The sequence below is a fragment of the Miniopterus schreibersii genome, assembly GCF_964146895.1.
Source record: "Miniopterus schreibersii genome assembly, chromosome: 2".
Taxonomy (NCBI): Eukaryota; Metazoa; Chordata; class Mammalia; order Chiroptera; family Miniopteridae; genus Miniopterus; species Miniopterus schreibersii.
In genome coordinates this window covers 110,925,431-110,942,450 of record NC_138102.1, presented here as the reverse complement: position 1 = coordinate 110,942,450, position 17,020 = coordinate 110,925,431, and positions in this window count along the sequence as shown.

Here is a 17,020-nt window from a genome sequence, read left to right as displayed (position 1 = left end):
ATCATATGAGGTAGGTACTATGTTTTTCTGTGTTATAAAGGAGGAAATTAAGTCACAGAAGGATTGCATAATTTGTTGAGATTAAACATCTAGGAAATGTCAGAATTAAGCAATCTAACTTCAGAGCCTCCACTTGAAACACCATCTCCTGAAGCCATCTGCTACTCTGTTATACTACAGAAAGCAAGAGTCTGGCCATGCTTTTATAACAAGTGGGGTTTTGCTTAATGAAACTGGTGAGATGCTGAGGAAGATGGTCTGGGAGTGCCTTCTGAAATGTAAAACAGTTCTGGTGCTTCCTCCAAGGTCCACGTTGAAAGAGAAGTGAATGTAGTTTTACTGAGGAAAGGAAAGTGATAAATACCAGTAAGAATAATAGGAAGAAAAAGTAAGGGAAATTGGTGAAAAAGAAAAGCAGAACTTGGAATCCTTACACTTCAATTTAGAGAACAGAGAACCTTGAAATAAAATTTCTTTAGAAAGTCCCAGAGAAGTTGTGTGTGTGTGACAAGTCAGAAGGATAAGGGGAACTCATATTCCCATGGGCAAACTGCTACTTCAAGAGTCAGACCCCAATGAGGCTTTATAACCAAACCCCAACCACCACCACAGTTAGGGTTTCTTCTTCTGTGTCCCAAAGATCCTTGTGTATAACTCAGAATGCAAAATGTACTCCCACTCTTTCTTTTATTTCCATTTCTCCTTCACTAGACTGTGATATTTTTATTTATTTATTTATTTTAGTACGAGGTCTTGTTTTATAGACATATCTTGAGGTCTAGGTACACCAGAATACTGTACCCTATCGCCTGAACTTCAGCTTTACAATCTTGACATCATTCCTTTTTCGCTGTTGGTATCCCTCAACCTATCACAGTTCATTTAAATGCCACTGTTTATGAAGCCTTCCCTAAATTAAGCATTTCACTCTGCACCTTTATCATGACACAAAATACTGTCTTACTGGTACATTTTGCAAAGCTCTTTTCTACATTAGATTATAGAGTCCTGGTGGTTATGACTCTGTCTTCATGACCTTTGAATTCTCATTAGAGCTGAGCAGCATCCTGCACACTGGTTGACACTCAAAGAATCAGATAATGAATACATATTTAAAAAGAAAGGTAAGGAAAAGAGATTCACGCAAAATGTACCTGGATTGGCTAAAATGGACTCAACAACAGCTCAAAACAAAGTTTAAACCACCCAAGAGAGCTTCCAGATACTTTCATATATAGGACCTTTAAAGATCCTAACTTGTTTTTCTACTGAACACAGCACTAAAGAATGAGCTGTTTTCTCCTTGCTCTTTGGAAAGTTATCATGCACATATTTTTAGTATAGAAGAGGGAGGGTACCAGGAGCTAAATATATCTTTGAACTAAGATCGAAATAAAAACAATGACTTAATGAAAAAAATTTTAATAAACAAAGGATTCAGAAGTGCAAAAAGAGATTTAGGAAACAAAAATAGATTAAATTTTATTTTGTTTGAGGGGAAGGTCAGATGATGCCTGCTGTGGTGTCGTACCTAGAGGCTGAATCAATGCAAAGTTTGTGACAGGTATTTTCCAGTGGACAGAACACCCTTAGAAAAGGCCAAGAGAAATGTGGTTACTTGCACCTTTCTTTTTTTTTTTTAAATCCTTACCCAAAGATAATTTTTCCATTAATTTTTAGAGACTATGGAAAGGAGTGGAGAGGAGGAGGGAGAGGGAGGGAGAGGAGAGAGAAACATCAGTTGACACGTGTCCCCACTGGGGGACTGGGTATGAGCATCAGACCTGCAACCTGACCCTCTGGTGCGCAGGCTTATGTTCTAACCACTGAGCAATGCCTGCCAGGGGGTTACTTGCACTTTTCCATTACAGGATAAAAAGAGAGCTTTTGTGATTTCCTTCTTTTCTCCTAACACCATTTCTAAATTTTAATTTGCTACAAATTCTCTATTTCTGTCTTGAGAAAATACGATTGGGGGTGGGGGCAGTGTGCTATACAGAACCCAGAAAGCCATGACAATTAAAGAGGAAAAATATGGATTCTGTAAAAAAATTCATAACAACTGTGATTAAGATAAATTTATTTCTTTGGCCTCTAAAATAACTCAGCAATAAATGAATCTTAGCTGAGTTTACAAAGTAAACATAAAATGTTATTAAAACTTGAGGTTCTCGGTGTATCTCTTTGCATCTCCTTTTCACTTAGAATGATTTATTTAGTTCACTGTCATGGTTTTTTAAAATCAAGACAACAACACAAAAATTCAACACTTAGACTTGGTTCTGAGAATCCAAAATCAACAGCAAAACAAAACACAAAATCAGAACAAAAATGCTTCTAACAACTTAAAATATTTCATGGAGTACACACTCAGAAGATAGTCTCCATTCAGCCAGTTTGGGAAACCGGCATAGACACACAAAATGAATCTACAACTTGCTGCCAGTTGTTTTGTTTTTGTTTTTGTTTTTTCCTGAACATCAAGATTTCTTATAACAGAAGAATATTTTGGTTATCTTACCACCATGGGACATTGGTTTTTAATTCTTCATTTCAATCAATCAAGTTCTTCTAGCCTAGACCCATGTATTCTTTCTGATACTCAACCTTCTAAGTTTATGTGCAGGAAACAATTTTACTTATCTCAGGTAAAAGGCCTTACAATGGAGAAAACAACAAACAAAATACCAATCTGCCCCCAAGTCACCTTATATTTACAGCCTAAGTCTTAGATTGTGTGTGTTTATTTTCCATTTTTCCCACTAAATTGTCCCTGTTGAGAAGTTCTTAGCACTAGGCTCCTGAGAGCTTTACCGAATTACTCTTTCACATTTAGCATCTTTTGGCCATTTATCACCACGATCAGAGAAAGGTGCCACAGCTTCGCCAGTCATCAGCTCTCTGGTTCCCTGTGATCAGGGGAAAAGAGCTTGTGGCTGGGGGGAGGCAGAAAAGAGGGGAGGAGGTAGGGGAAGAGAGAAGGCCAGAAAATGCTATTTTTCCTCCGATAGAAAATGGAGTTAGAGGGCATCTCGAAGGTTATCTATAAAGAAAATAGGAAACAAGTCAACACTCAAATAGATAAAAACAACAGATATAAAATAAGCTGATTGTAAACTGCATGGCCTTATGTACTTCCTAACATCAAATTTTGTAGCTCGTCCTGGAGTGGGCATACAGTAGTCCCCTCACCCACTCCCAGTGGAAGCCTGAAACCGTAGTTAGTACCAAACCCTCTTTGTACTATTTTTTCTCCCATACATACATATCTATGATAAAGTTTAATTTATAAGTTGGGCACAGCAAGAGATCAACAAAAATAACTAATAATAAAATAATCATGATAGACTGTAGCAAAAATTATGTAAATGTGGTCTCCTTGTTCAAAATATCTTACTGTACTGTACTCACCTTTTCTGTTAAAAGAAGCACTTTACAGATTCTCTGGGGCATATCCGAATTGCCAGCATCACTACTCTTGCACTTTGGGGCCATTAGTAAGTAAAATAAGGGTGACTTGAACGCAGCACCGTGTTGTGGGGACAGCCCAGCTGCTAACTGGGCCTGACTGAGGGCGGGAACTTGCACAGCAAGGAGATGCGGGGCAGACGATTCCCATCTCGCTGGGACCGAGCAGGACACTCAAGATTTCATCGCTCCTGAGAAGGGCAAATAATTGAAAACTTATGCATTTTCTTATTTCTGTACTTTTCCATATAATATTTTTGGATCCAGGTTGACCGTGGGTAACTGAAACCACAGGTAACTGAAACCGCAGAAAACAAAATTGCGAATTAGGACGGGGGACTACAGCCCAGGCAAGCGCTCATTTAAAAGCACAGGAACATGGTCGAAGTGGCCAACACCACTGAGTGGTTATTCCTGTCCGGGGTCCCATTAACCCCCGTACAGTGATCCCATTTAGGGTCCCAAATACCCCCTGAAGTGGATAACCTTACCCCAAACCCACAGGGCCACTCAGCATTTTTCAGATTTTACAAGGTCAGTATGGAGCATGTGTCATATATGAATCCCTTTCAACATTCCTACAGTAAAATGTGTCGACAGAGCCCTGGCTGGTGTGGCTCAGTTGCTCGGGCGCCGTCCTGTGCACTGAAAGGTTGCGGGTTCGATTCCCGGTCAGGGCACACGCCCGGGGTTGGGCCCCATCCCTGGTAGGGGGTGTGCAGGAAGCAGCCTATCGATGCTCCGCCCTCACATCGATGTTTCTCTCTCTCCCTCTCCCTCTCTCTCTAGAAATCAATACAAAGATATATATTTTTAAATGTGTAGACAGATACAGAAGTAGGGAGAAAATGACTTCTCTTCAAATCAGGTCAGGGTTTATTGCCCCAAGTGTTTTTGTCAAACCCGGATTTAAAAAAACAAAACAAAAAAAACCCCACCTGTTTTCAGAGGTTGAATTTCAGAGTTGAAGATTGGATGTATTTTCAACTTCATTTTACAAGCAAAGAAACGGGGACTCAGAGGATAAAGTGCCTGCATCTTGGCACCGGCAGCAGGGTTTGGGCTGGATTCAAGCAGGAAATCTCAGATTCGAGAGCCTGCGCCTAAAGCCCCACGATCCTGCCTCTCAAGAAGATTCTTTGGGTGTCTTAAGTAAATGCAGATGTGTCTGGAGTCTTTCTGCCAGCCCCGAAGACTTAAACTGTCTTTTCTGCTCCTCATTACTTGGCTTTCCCTGCAACCTCACCTAGAAAATAATTGTAAAAAGAAGAAAAAGGGGAGAAAATTGTCCTCCAGTGATAGCAGAAAGAGACAGCATCAGCCTTGACTCTTGACTTCCTTAGGAATTTGAGTTTTGCTCCTGAGATACAAGCTCAGAAGGGAAGGGTGGGGGGAGTGGAAAAGAGAAAAGGGGAGGGGAGGAGAGGGGCGAAGAGGAGAGAGGGGAGAGGAAAAGGGAGGGCAGAGGAGGGGAGGAGAGATGACAGGAGAGTGGAGGAAAGAAGGGGAGAAAAGGGAGGGGAAGAGAAGAGGGGATGGTGGGCAGCAGGCAGGGAAGAGAGACGAGAAAGGACCTGAATCCTGGGATCCAGAAATGACCAAAGCATTAGAAAATCCTAAGCATTCAAATGTCTGTGTTGCTGCAGTCAGTCTCTTTATCTTTCCACGCCTTTGGTAAAGTCGGCTTTCCAGGAGTGAATGTTTGCCAAATGAGGATGCGGCAAAGCTTCACATCTGGCTGGCGCGCAAGGACAGAGCCCACACAGGCTGGTGAAGGGTCACCAAACGGACCCAAGCCGGCAGGGGCACTGGTTCAGGGCAGAGTTCAGGAGAGGAAAGGGGGGAAACTGGAGAATGACAATGGACTTCAGCAGGGCAGAAGAATGATGGTTTGATCAGTCTACAGGGTGACTCTGGCAAAAATCAGGTTGCATTAGGTACCAGAGTTCGTGGATGGTTAATTTTCCACATGTCGTCAACAGAGCATCTTCAGCAGTTGCTCTTACCCTGCTACAGTCTAATATGCTTTCTCCTGGGAGAGAAAGGAGCAACCTGAGATTACACACACCCTGAAATGCCTGCAGCAGCACGTGATTTGGGAATGTTTTTGCCCTGCCTGTTAAAGCAGGAAAAGGGTTGAGACCCACTGTTTGTGTTTCTAACTTAAAATCTTAATGGCTAAACTTGAGCTCAGTGGCCAAACTGATGCTAGAAAAAAACCAAGCCCTCAGGAATCAGTGTTGCATGGGCTCAGCATCTCTCTTCTGTCTTCCAAACCGGGGCAGCCGCACCCTCTAACCAGTTCTTCTACATCACTGTGTTGGGTGCTAAGTTCATACATGGCCATTCAATTGAGGTCCAAGCATCATGTGAGGCTCAATTTGCTTCATCTCTTTTTTAAATGTTGTATCTGTGGTTAGCTCCTTGTCAATGTGCCAACTTGGATATTCCCCTTTCTGACAGGAAGAGAGAACTCAATTCCAATGAATGCTGGTGATTTGAAAGTTTGTGAAAAATATACCCTCCTGGCTCACAAACTGTCTTTGTCAGGTGCTTTACTCTAAACCTAAAACGATAAAGTTTTACATGTTATGTACACAGGGGCTTATTTTTTTGGTGTTATAATAAGAAAAAGTTTTTCCCCCGTAAACATCCTTTTACCAAAACCAGTGCCCAGGCATTAGAATAAACCATATATTGAAAGTTTTACTCTAAGCTAATCGGCACATCTCTTTCCCTGCACTCGTTTAAGAAGGGCAGACATAGGCATACACATCTGACACTTGAATGGATGCAGAGACTTTCCTTTGCACCATTTCTTAAATTTTACTTTCCTCTTTTCAGTGCTAACCCTCTATTCCCCTAGTCCCCCAGCAAACACATAGGTAACACGCATATACACACATCTGTGTTTTGTTCCCCTGAAATAAATTTCTAGTGAAATGAAAGTTTTCACGGGAAAAAAAAAAATAGTATATTAGGTCAGAAAGTTGGATTCAAGATAGTGAAATGTTTTTACTGTAATGACACCCTAAAATCTTTAAATTATTAAATAGTCCACTAAATAACTCCATTTCTGCTAACTTTATCAGAACATTAATTATTGCCTAACACAAAGTGTTACACCAAATGACTCATTAAAAATAAATTTGTCCAACCACACTTTTAGATGTTTTTATTTTGTTCTACACAGTACAGTGTTTTCCTACCTAAACTGACAAGTTCAGCATGAGTAGGTAGAAGGAAGAAAAACAAAGGGACATTCATTAAGAAATGAAGGTAGGACTTTTCTCATGAAAACAGAAGGTAAAAGCACACCTTTCAAAGCCAGAGAATCATTGCCAGCATTTTGATAAACAGAACAAACTTTAATCTGCACAGATGAATCTGAGAAATCTTCTGGGAGAGATGCCATAGATGATTGCAATAAATATTATTAGCTAAGTCACAAGGCTATAGTCACTATCTGTACCCATGATACTGAGTTTCAGATTAACATGTTTATTTTACTTGTGTTCTCAAATTTAACAGTAGGGAATTTTGGTTGTGGTACTATCATCATTAGACAAATATATATGTAAATATATATATATATATATATATATATATATATATATATATATACACACACACACGAAATTCTGAGATATTCTGACAGTGTAGATTGGTCAGCATTTACAAGAACAATTTTGGAGGTTTAAGAGTCTACTTAAATGACCCCCCAGAAAGGGTTCCATGGCACTTTTGGTAAATGTTTGCTTGGATAAAATTTCTAGTTCATAAAATCCTACATAACATCACTATTGCTTTTCAAAGTATATTTTCCCCTTTTTTCATTCATTCTCTTCCCCTTTCCCCACCATTCCACCCCACCATTATTTGTCAAATGGCCAGAATTATCTGGTTCATGTTTAGGAGCTTTTAAAGGGATCCCTTCTTAAACCCAGAAACCCGGATTTCTGCTTTCTTTTTAGCTTTTCTTGGACCTTCAGATGAGAGAGAATCATCTGAGTTGGACTCAACCTTAAAATGCTAAAATTACTCATCCAATTTTTATACAAAGGAAAGCAACCTAGACTGGATGGTTACATCAAGTTTCAAACTGTTTGGAAGGAGATATTCTTATTTCTTGGGCTCAGAGTATGGCTGGAGTAGAATTCATGGTGAAATATATTTGAAAAAGTATGTTTTCAATCATCTTTGACAAGGCAAGTGGAACCAGGGAAATATCCATTTTTATATCCTAACATCAGGGGCTTTCTGCAACTTAAGAATAGGCCAGATACCTGCCAGCACCTTAAAAAGAGTAAGTATTCCATGATTTTTGAGAGACTGCATGATGAAGGTAATGTACCTTTGCTTTTATCTCGTCTCACACATGAATGGCAGGGGCTCTAAACGATAGCAAGTCTCTACTGTAATCTCAGATTCCATAAGGAACAGGCATTTTGGATAACTGAATTTTCCAGTTATCTAAATGCCAGTAAGAAAAGCCTTTATGTTTTCAATGCTTGTCTGTTAGCTTGCCTAGCCATACATCCTAACAAAATATTGCGCATCTTGCTGAGACTGTATCATTGTATTGAACATCAGTTCTCATTTCATATGTATTGTAGATATAAAGTTTAAAAAAATCGGACTTATTTTTTCATAGATAATTGTCTTATCAGCCTGTTAATTATGATCTGCAATTCTCCCTAAAATGGAGAGGATTAAAAAAACAAAAAACCCTCCAACTGCGTATTCTAGTAATCAAAGTCGTGCTGACTTCTATGATATATAATGACCAGAAAACTAAGTAAAAAGTGGTGAGGAAACAACTGCCATAAACCAGGTTACTCGACATTATAATAGTGTCCAAGAATGCCAAATTACAATTATGTATTTGGGGAGAAATGAGGCTGGCAGGATTTTGGAATTCACTCAATTATTTGAATGGAATGTTGTTTTCCCAGATATCTCCTAGGCTGTTTCTCTGGTCTCCTTCAAGTTTCTGCTCAAATATCATCTCTCTATTTTACTTAAAATAGCAACCTGCCTCCCCCCCCCGCCCCAATAGCCCTGTTCGGCTGGGTGACGCATAGTCTCCTACAACACGCACAGCACCAACACAGCAGCCCTGCCCCGAGCACTATCACCATCTCATAGATCATATATTTCACTGACTTGTTTACCTCCCTCTCCAAGGGGAAGGATTTTTGTTTGGTTTGTTGCTATAGTTCCAAATGCCTAGAAGAGTGATTTTTCAACCTTTTTCATCTCATGGCACACATAAACTAACTACTAAACTTCTGTATCACACCAAAAAAAAAATACTTTTTGCCGATCTGACAAAAGAGATAGGAACAATTTTCATTCATTCACACCAGACAGCTATTGTTGTGTTGGCAGTTGTCACTTTTTTAAATTTGATAATTTAGGGGAAAAGAGGTCAGTGCCCCTGAGGTCAGGTATTACATGTTTAAAAAATTCTTGCACCACACAGGTTGAAAATCACTGGCCTAGAACAATGCTGGGCACATAGTAGCTGCTCAACAAATACAGGGTGTTGCTAAAATATATATGCACACTTTAACAGCTGATAGCTCAATTGATGTTTCTTTTCAGATTTAACCCATTGAAATTAATAATTATTCAAAGTGTGTATACATTTTTTTGGACGCCCTGTATTTATGAAGAGATGAACTAATATTAGCATCTTCTAAAGCTCTGGTTTGAGTTCCTGACTTCAAGGTCTTCTTGTTTAATGAGAAAATCAGACATGGAAGCAAACAATTACAATAGAGTGGTGGGGGTGGAGGGTTGGTGGCGGGATTGAGGAGAAAAAAAAAGAGAACTCATGGACATGGACAACAATGTGGTGATTATGGGGGATGGGGTGGAGGTGGAAGAGAGCATAAATGGTGATGGAAAAAATAAAATAAGTAAAAAATAAATTTAAAAAATGAAAATGGAAAAATAAATAAATAAATAATAAATACATACAATACAATACAATACAATGGGATCAGAAAGCAGTGCACTGGGATGTGGTATCGGTTAGGAGCTGGTGCTTGACCTTGGACTAACCTGTATTCTAGCCTCAAATCGTCCTATAGCTCTCAGACCTTGGGCAAGTCACAATATAACATCACTGTATCACAATATCTTCAAGTCAGACATGACTATAGGAGCAAATGTCTAGTCTTACGGGCTTGTGATGCACACAGGTGCTTAGCATAGTCCCAGCACTGAGAACATCTGCAGGAAGTGCCAGCAGCATCAGGTCAGATTCTTACAGGACTGGAGAGCCCAGCACAGGGTCTAAGGCAGTTAGGTGCTCATGGGAGGCTTGCCAGTAAGAGGACGGCGGCAGAAATGGAGAAGTTGTCCTCAGCATGCACACATGAAAAGCCATATTAAATTGTCCTGTACTTAATGCATGAAACATCTTTTTTAAAAACAAGTACTATGAATATGTAATCAGAGTAGGGACTTTTCCAATTGAAAAAGGGTTATTGAGAAGTCCCTCTACTAACCAAATCTGGCTGAAACCTTTCATACACCTTCCCTTAGCTGCCATTCTTTCCAAAATGGAATGTAGGCAGGGGAAAGTCCAACTGGTAGTAAAATATTAGGTAACATTGCCTTGAGAAGGAAATGTCTAAGCCATTAGCACCATCACATCACAAGCACCACTGATTTGGCAGCAGAGGCTCTGCTGAGCAAAACACATTGTCCTCAGGAAAAAATAGTTGTTACTAAACTCAAGATCTGGTTCCAGTTCATGTTTCTAATCAGAACACTAAATCTACAGGGGGGAAAAAGGAGTTAATCCCCTTTTCAATCACTGGTGAATTATCTCCTTTCCCTATCCCTCAGTAAATCCCACTTATTAACAGTCTCTTTAGGACAAGTCTTCCCATCTCTGCACTCAAGAATCTTTAAAGACGGTGACACACAGCTCTTGAGTTCAATCAATTTTGCAACTAATTGTGCTGTAACTTAGGTCAATATTCTAACTGCTCTTTGGCAACTGGAGTTGAGCATTTTGAGATGGAAGGAAGTCCTCAAGGCTACAACTCAGCTATATATAGGTTTAACACTCCTCTCTCTTTTTATATGCAAAATCTACTATGGAGTGACTTAATCAGACTAAAAGAAAAAGGGGGGCGTTATGTAAATTTGGCATCATCACAATCATTTTCAATTGATCAAGATTCTAAAGTTTCGGCCTAATAATAAACACCAGGCAGTCCTTAGTAAGCTTGTGAGTCAGTGACAGGGATATGACTCAAATTTTACTACTCACTTTAAAAGACTAAAAAGCCCTACTAAATTGGGCAGAGATGTACTATATTAGTAACCACTAAATCATAACTAGTTAAATGGCAACGGTTTCTTCTGGCGACAATTTGCTTTGTGTTTAAAGTAACCGATACCGCATGGTTAGGAAGCAAAAATAAAGTAAGAAAAATGAGAGGGAAAACAACTCATTTTTGATTTGAGGCCGGGCTCCACAACCATATTACTTAATCAAATTTTCAGTGCCCTAAACGGGAGTATTCTGGGGAGGTAGAAATGTTCTACCTCTTGATCCGGGTGTGGATCACATGGGAGTGCAAATTTTACTGAACTCTATCCATTTAATTGTACACAATTCTCACGTCAATTTAAAGAAAAAAATGTAAGTGACCCACACCTTGAAAGTATGGCCAGGTGGTATTGACACTGAAAATGTAAACCTAGAATGAAACCATTATTTGAAAACTCTTTCAATACTCACTGCAAAAATGACAACAGCTAAAACAAAACAAAAAAATTGTGGAAAATACTCAAGACATGGCTAAACTGTGCTGTTTTATACACCATAAAAATGCTTCTAATCTAGCAGCTCACACTAAAACCCAACTTTCCATGCTCAACCTTTAAAACATGAAGGTAATTAATGTCTGTACCAAAACAAATCATAACCACCCAGCTGTTCCAGAAACCCAGAATTTTCTGTTTGGGTTCCTTTTGGGCTAGATAAGGTGTTCTAACGCCTTCACGAGCTCACTGGAAAGGAGGAACGCTGCTGGTTGCTGAGCCCTTTTTCAGAGATAATACTCTTAACATATGAAAGTGAGGTGACTATCTGTTCTTGCTGATGCTTATAATCTGGGTTTAATTATTAATAGCACCCTGTTTTACTCTCAAGAGTTAGTTGGTTGATAAACTTACCGAAGGAATTATATGGTCACTGTACCTCTAAAGCCCCACAGCACATGGCCTCACTTCCCGAATTCCTCTCCACTCCAGCCACTGGTCTTTTTTCTCTCTCCCATTCACTGCACACTGTCTAGCGAGATTCCTGCACTGTTCCCCCTTCCCTGCCCTCTTCGCTTAAACTCCTACTCATCCTTCAGATCTCAGCTCCCGTGTTCCTTTCTCTGGGAGGGCTCTCTATGGCAGTCACATATATTACAGCTCTCAGGACACCACTTTACCACTTCCTTAGTATGTCTCAGGTCCAATTTTAACTTTTGTTGGTAACTTTCTCTCTGTCACTAGGCTCTAAGCCCCTTTAGGGCAGAGTAGGTGACTATTTTTGCAACCTCAGTGCTTAGCACAGTACTGGGCACACAGAGGAACTCAGTATTTGTTAAACGAATGTGATAGAAACAAGACAAAACACCAATTATATTTTAACCGTTAGAAAGGATCCCAAAAGCCTTCTAAAAGACAGGGTAATGGGGGAAAAGCAAGAATCTGGGAGTTAAAGGGATACCTGGTATCTAATGTTTCAATATTACATAAATACTCCATCTCTAACTCTATAACCATAACTCCTGCCTCAAGGAATAACTGTTCTGACAGAACTGGCCACCCAAACTTTGATTTAATTAATTCCAAACTCTTATTCTTACCTCACAATCTTAAACATTATAGGAACACACTGACTAATTTATAAGGCTACACAGGCCTGAACCACACAAGGACTTTAAGATGCAAGACTTCTGGAAGGGTCAAAGGAATCTTGCCTATAAGTCTCTTGAGGTTCTTTTAAGAATGGGGCCCTTTGTTTCCTATACTATTGCAAAATAAATTAGCAAGAAGCTTTGCTGGCTAAGTACCTACTTCATTGAGGTATGCAGTAATGCTATACAATCCAGCAGCAAGCCATTCAATGAAGATATGGTCACACAGAAAAAGGAAATTGAGTTTAAACTAAAAAGAACTCATGGTCAATGATTCATTTATGACTGACTAGAAGAAATCAATTACATTATTAGTGATTCAAACAGAGGTTGCATCAGGTTACATCACAAGAAGAAACTCAAACCCAAACTGATAGCTTATAAAAAGGCTGCTTTTCTTCGCAGTAAAGGAAGTACTCACACCACTCTAGATTAAGAAGAGATTGCGAACCCCTCAGTTCTGTTTAAAACCAGTTTGAAAATATCTTGCAAAAGCATGGCCAAGTACAAACAGCTTGAAGGGCTGCAAACCCTGGGAAAAGTCAACTTACTTTATACAGCAAAGAGCTGTTGTGAGGATTACACAAGATAATGAATGCAAATGCACATCGTAGAGGGCTGCACTGCTATACCCATCTGGTGGTGTCACTCCATCTCTCAAGGTGTCTTCAATACAGACAAAAATATCTGACAGATTCCTTTTTTGCTTTACTGAAAACATAGCTATGAAAACCACAGTATTAAGGATGCAGCTCAGGAAAAATCTGTAAAATAAATATGCAAGGCCTGGGTTATCTATTCCCACCCTTAAAAGTGGGAGGGGAGATACAGTTCATTTTTCTTCCTATATTATTTCAAAAACACAAGTATAATTTCTTGCAGCTATTGGCTAGAGCAGATTCTAAAAAACTCTAAACACAATCACAGTAACATCAAATTTTCAAGAAACCAAGAAATCAACCTGCTATATTTAATTTGTCTCCAGGATAGAAAATTTGTTACTTCCAAGAATCCAACCACTCACTGCTAGAGGTTTTCCTATGTGTCACCTTGACCACAGACTTATTTTTATCTCCAGTTTTACATATGAAGCAAAGGGCTCAGAAGGTTAAGCAACTTGTCCAAAGTTACAAGCTGGTACCTGGCGCAGACCTGGATTCCAGCTCATTCTTCTGAGTCTGACTAGGATTCTTTAAACTACATCCCAACTGCCTCAATAAGGCCAGTTTTAACAGCTGTAAGCCTAGTGGACACAGGGAGTGAAAGAGTTTCAAGAATAATAAGAATGAAAGATGGCCAACATGCATAGATGCCAATGGGAAACAAGATAAACAAACCATATTCCACAATACACCGATAATTAAGAGCTTGGATTCTGGGCTTAGAAAAGCCCGAGTTCAATTACGAATTAGCTCTTTCCTAGCTGTTTAGCTTTGGAGCAAATTAAACTCCTTCAGCCTGTTTTCTATGCATAAAATAAAAATTAAAAAATACTGACCTACTTACTTGCCAACCTTACCCAGTTGTTGGGAGGTCAAGTAAGAATATATGTTGGTAACGTGAAGGCTCACAGTACAATTTATAGGACAGACAACTCCATTTACTCTATTGACTTCAGAGAACAAAACTGCCATAAATCAAGACTGGAAAATGCATTCAATCCTGTTGATAGTGTAACTGTCAAGTCTTATCATTTTAGGTTTATGCCTGGTTAATAGAATCTTCTCAAATAAAGTTCAATTTGTTAGTCATTCTTCCTTCCTAAAAATTTAGAGATTGCTCTGAACAAGAGAAAAAAGATACAGGGGACTTCTGGTTAAACCACAATTGCTAAAATAAATTTAATCACTTATGTAAAACTACATTAACTCAGTTCTTTTGCAACCATGAAAATAAATAAAATGTTACAAAAGCCGTAATATTTAAAAAGAAAATTTCTAAAGAACATAAAATATGAATTTCAACACATAGTGATACATAGATTAATATATAGGCGCATGTAGACTTTTAATTGATATAACACATAATTTTGGCTATCTGTTGGCTATAAAAGATGTCTTCATTTTACAAATAAGGACTTAAGCAGATAAGCTAAAATTAGAAAACACAACCCTCTTTGGATTGCTACAACAGCTTCTCATTTTAAGACTTACCACTTAAAGAATATAACAATCATGAGTTATTCTTGGGAAAGCAAACACTCATTTACTTTAGTGATAATCTAGAGAAATAGTTTCTAAACATTTTTGATCATGCACCCCTATCAAAAACAATTTTAGCGTATCCCCAATATATGTATATTTGTTTATAAAAGGTACCGTGTACTTTTGTATACACACATGAAAACGCATGCGAAAATATTTTAAAAGAATGCCATAAAATAACTTTGGAGATGGCCTATCTAGAGAATTATTAAACTCAAATATACCCATGGGTGAACATGTCTTCTATCAGTGTTACAATTTGAAATAATAGTGTTTAATGTACTATTCTCCAAATACAGGAATGCAGCTAACTCCACTCTAGGTGTCTGGCCTATACTTAATTACCCTTCTAGCATCAGGAATGGGGTCACAAATGGCCTTCACAACTAAAAGGTACAAGGATGGAGGCTATAATCATCAAGTGGTTTATAACAGACAGTTTAAAAAATATTTTCCCTGTATAAAATACTGAGACAAAGGCATAGGACTGTGTATGAATTTCTTCAAAAATGCCCTTAGGAGTATGCTTTACTCATGTTCCCAGCCACTCCTCCCCCAAGCCCAGTTTCCACTTAGTATGGGCCATAAACCTTACTAGCACTTTGACCTGCATGTTCACAAATTGAGTGCAGACTTTGTCCCAGATTCATGAATTACAGAATCCCTACAGTAGCACTGCCCAGACTTTCTGCCAAAAGACTATGCTGCACAAACCTCTCTTGATAAACATCTATGACCCCAGCAAAGGCATTTTTATTACCAAACCTTTAAATTCCTCCATCTCCCATTTCCCACTTTTCATTTCCCTCATCCTTTTCGTTACCTAACCCTAGACTCAAATCACTCCATCCTTCAGCATTATTACTCTTTATAATTGTACAGAATTCCCAAAAGGTCACGGACTCAACACTAAAATGGTAAATATCACGAAAAACTTCATATAAAAGTCAGAAGTTGAAGTCCAAAATATTCCTTGTAAGATTTATTCAACTATGAGATGATAGGAAAGCATTTTAAAAAATTGAGAAGCCTATGACTTGACTGAAAGTCTTTTCATTTTTGCATTGACGCCAAAAGAAACTGGTAAACCAAATTAAAACTGCAGTCAAAAAAACTGGTGTCAATGACACTCCACAAAGAGTTGAGGAAATGATGTCAATCTTCACCCTTTGTACTATCTATCTAAGGCTTACTCATTTAGGAGTATCTCAAAAATACAAAATTCAACATCTTGCTTAACTTTATGCTATTATCGGAAGAAAACATAAAGATAGAAATAACCAGAGATTGTAACTCATAACATATAAATTCCTCTGGCCTACTTGTACTAAATGACTTAAGGACTCAGTTAAGCAGCTCAGTTTAGTTAGCAGTACAAACTACAAAAGGTTTTTTCATACTGTTATGTTCCAAACCTGAAAAATAAATCACTGATATGTTTTGGTGGCAGTCATATACAAAAGTACAAGTTCTGAGACAGAGACGATATTCACCTATTTGCAGTCTGTGTATCTTCAGATAAATAAGAAATCTATTGTTTCAGGCAATCCAAAATACTTTTTAAAGTCTCTTGTGTATTGATAAAACTATTGACAAATTCTCCCCCACACAGTTTATCAAAAGCATCTTATCACATCATCTGAAATAGGGGTGCAAATAGGAGAAAAATATCTTTAAACTTCAATAAACAAAATACTATTTCTCTTCTGCAAAGAAAAAGGGCAGTTTCAGAAATGTTAAAAAATCACCAAGGGAAAAGTCTAATAGCAGATGGTACTTGTTTCTAGGATTAGAGGATGCCTGAAAACCTTTAAACACTAGAATAGTCAGAAATACTGCTTCCTTTTAACTTGAAGGCCAATTCAAGTTAAAATTGTAACACCTATATAAAATTACTTACAATTTCTGCCTTATAGTGACTTAAGGAAATCATTTGTGCAATAGTACCAGAAAGCAGTTTTCTAGTGGCCTTTCCAGTCTATTATTACAGAAATATTGCAAATTAAGGGTAAGGACATGTGATTCCCGGTCCAGATTGCTGGGAAAACAGCCACATTATCCTGAATAAATTAGGGTAACACTTGCCATACAATCTACTCTAAGCCTTCCTTCAGCATTACAGCAAGATAGTACTTACATAAGGAGGAAATAATTTTACAACTACCTGTTAAAACTCAGAAAGTAACATTCCTAAACTTATTGCCAATAACTGAATTCCTGGCATCAGTGGCAACTAATGGTTTTGAAAGCAGATACCCTTTCTTGAAATGATTTCTAAAAAACTATCTCAGTGTAAAAGCCTTTTAAATTCTATTACTATTAAACCGAAAGTACACAACTGGTATAAATGACTGTATGTACAGGCCTGGCACACACCTGCGTGTGCACACAGCAGAGACTCAAATGTTT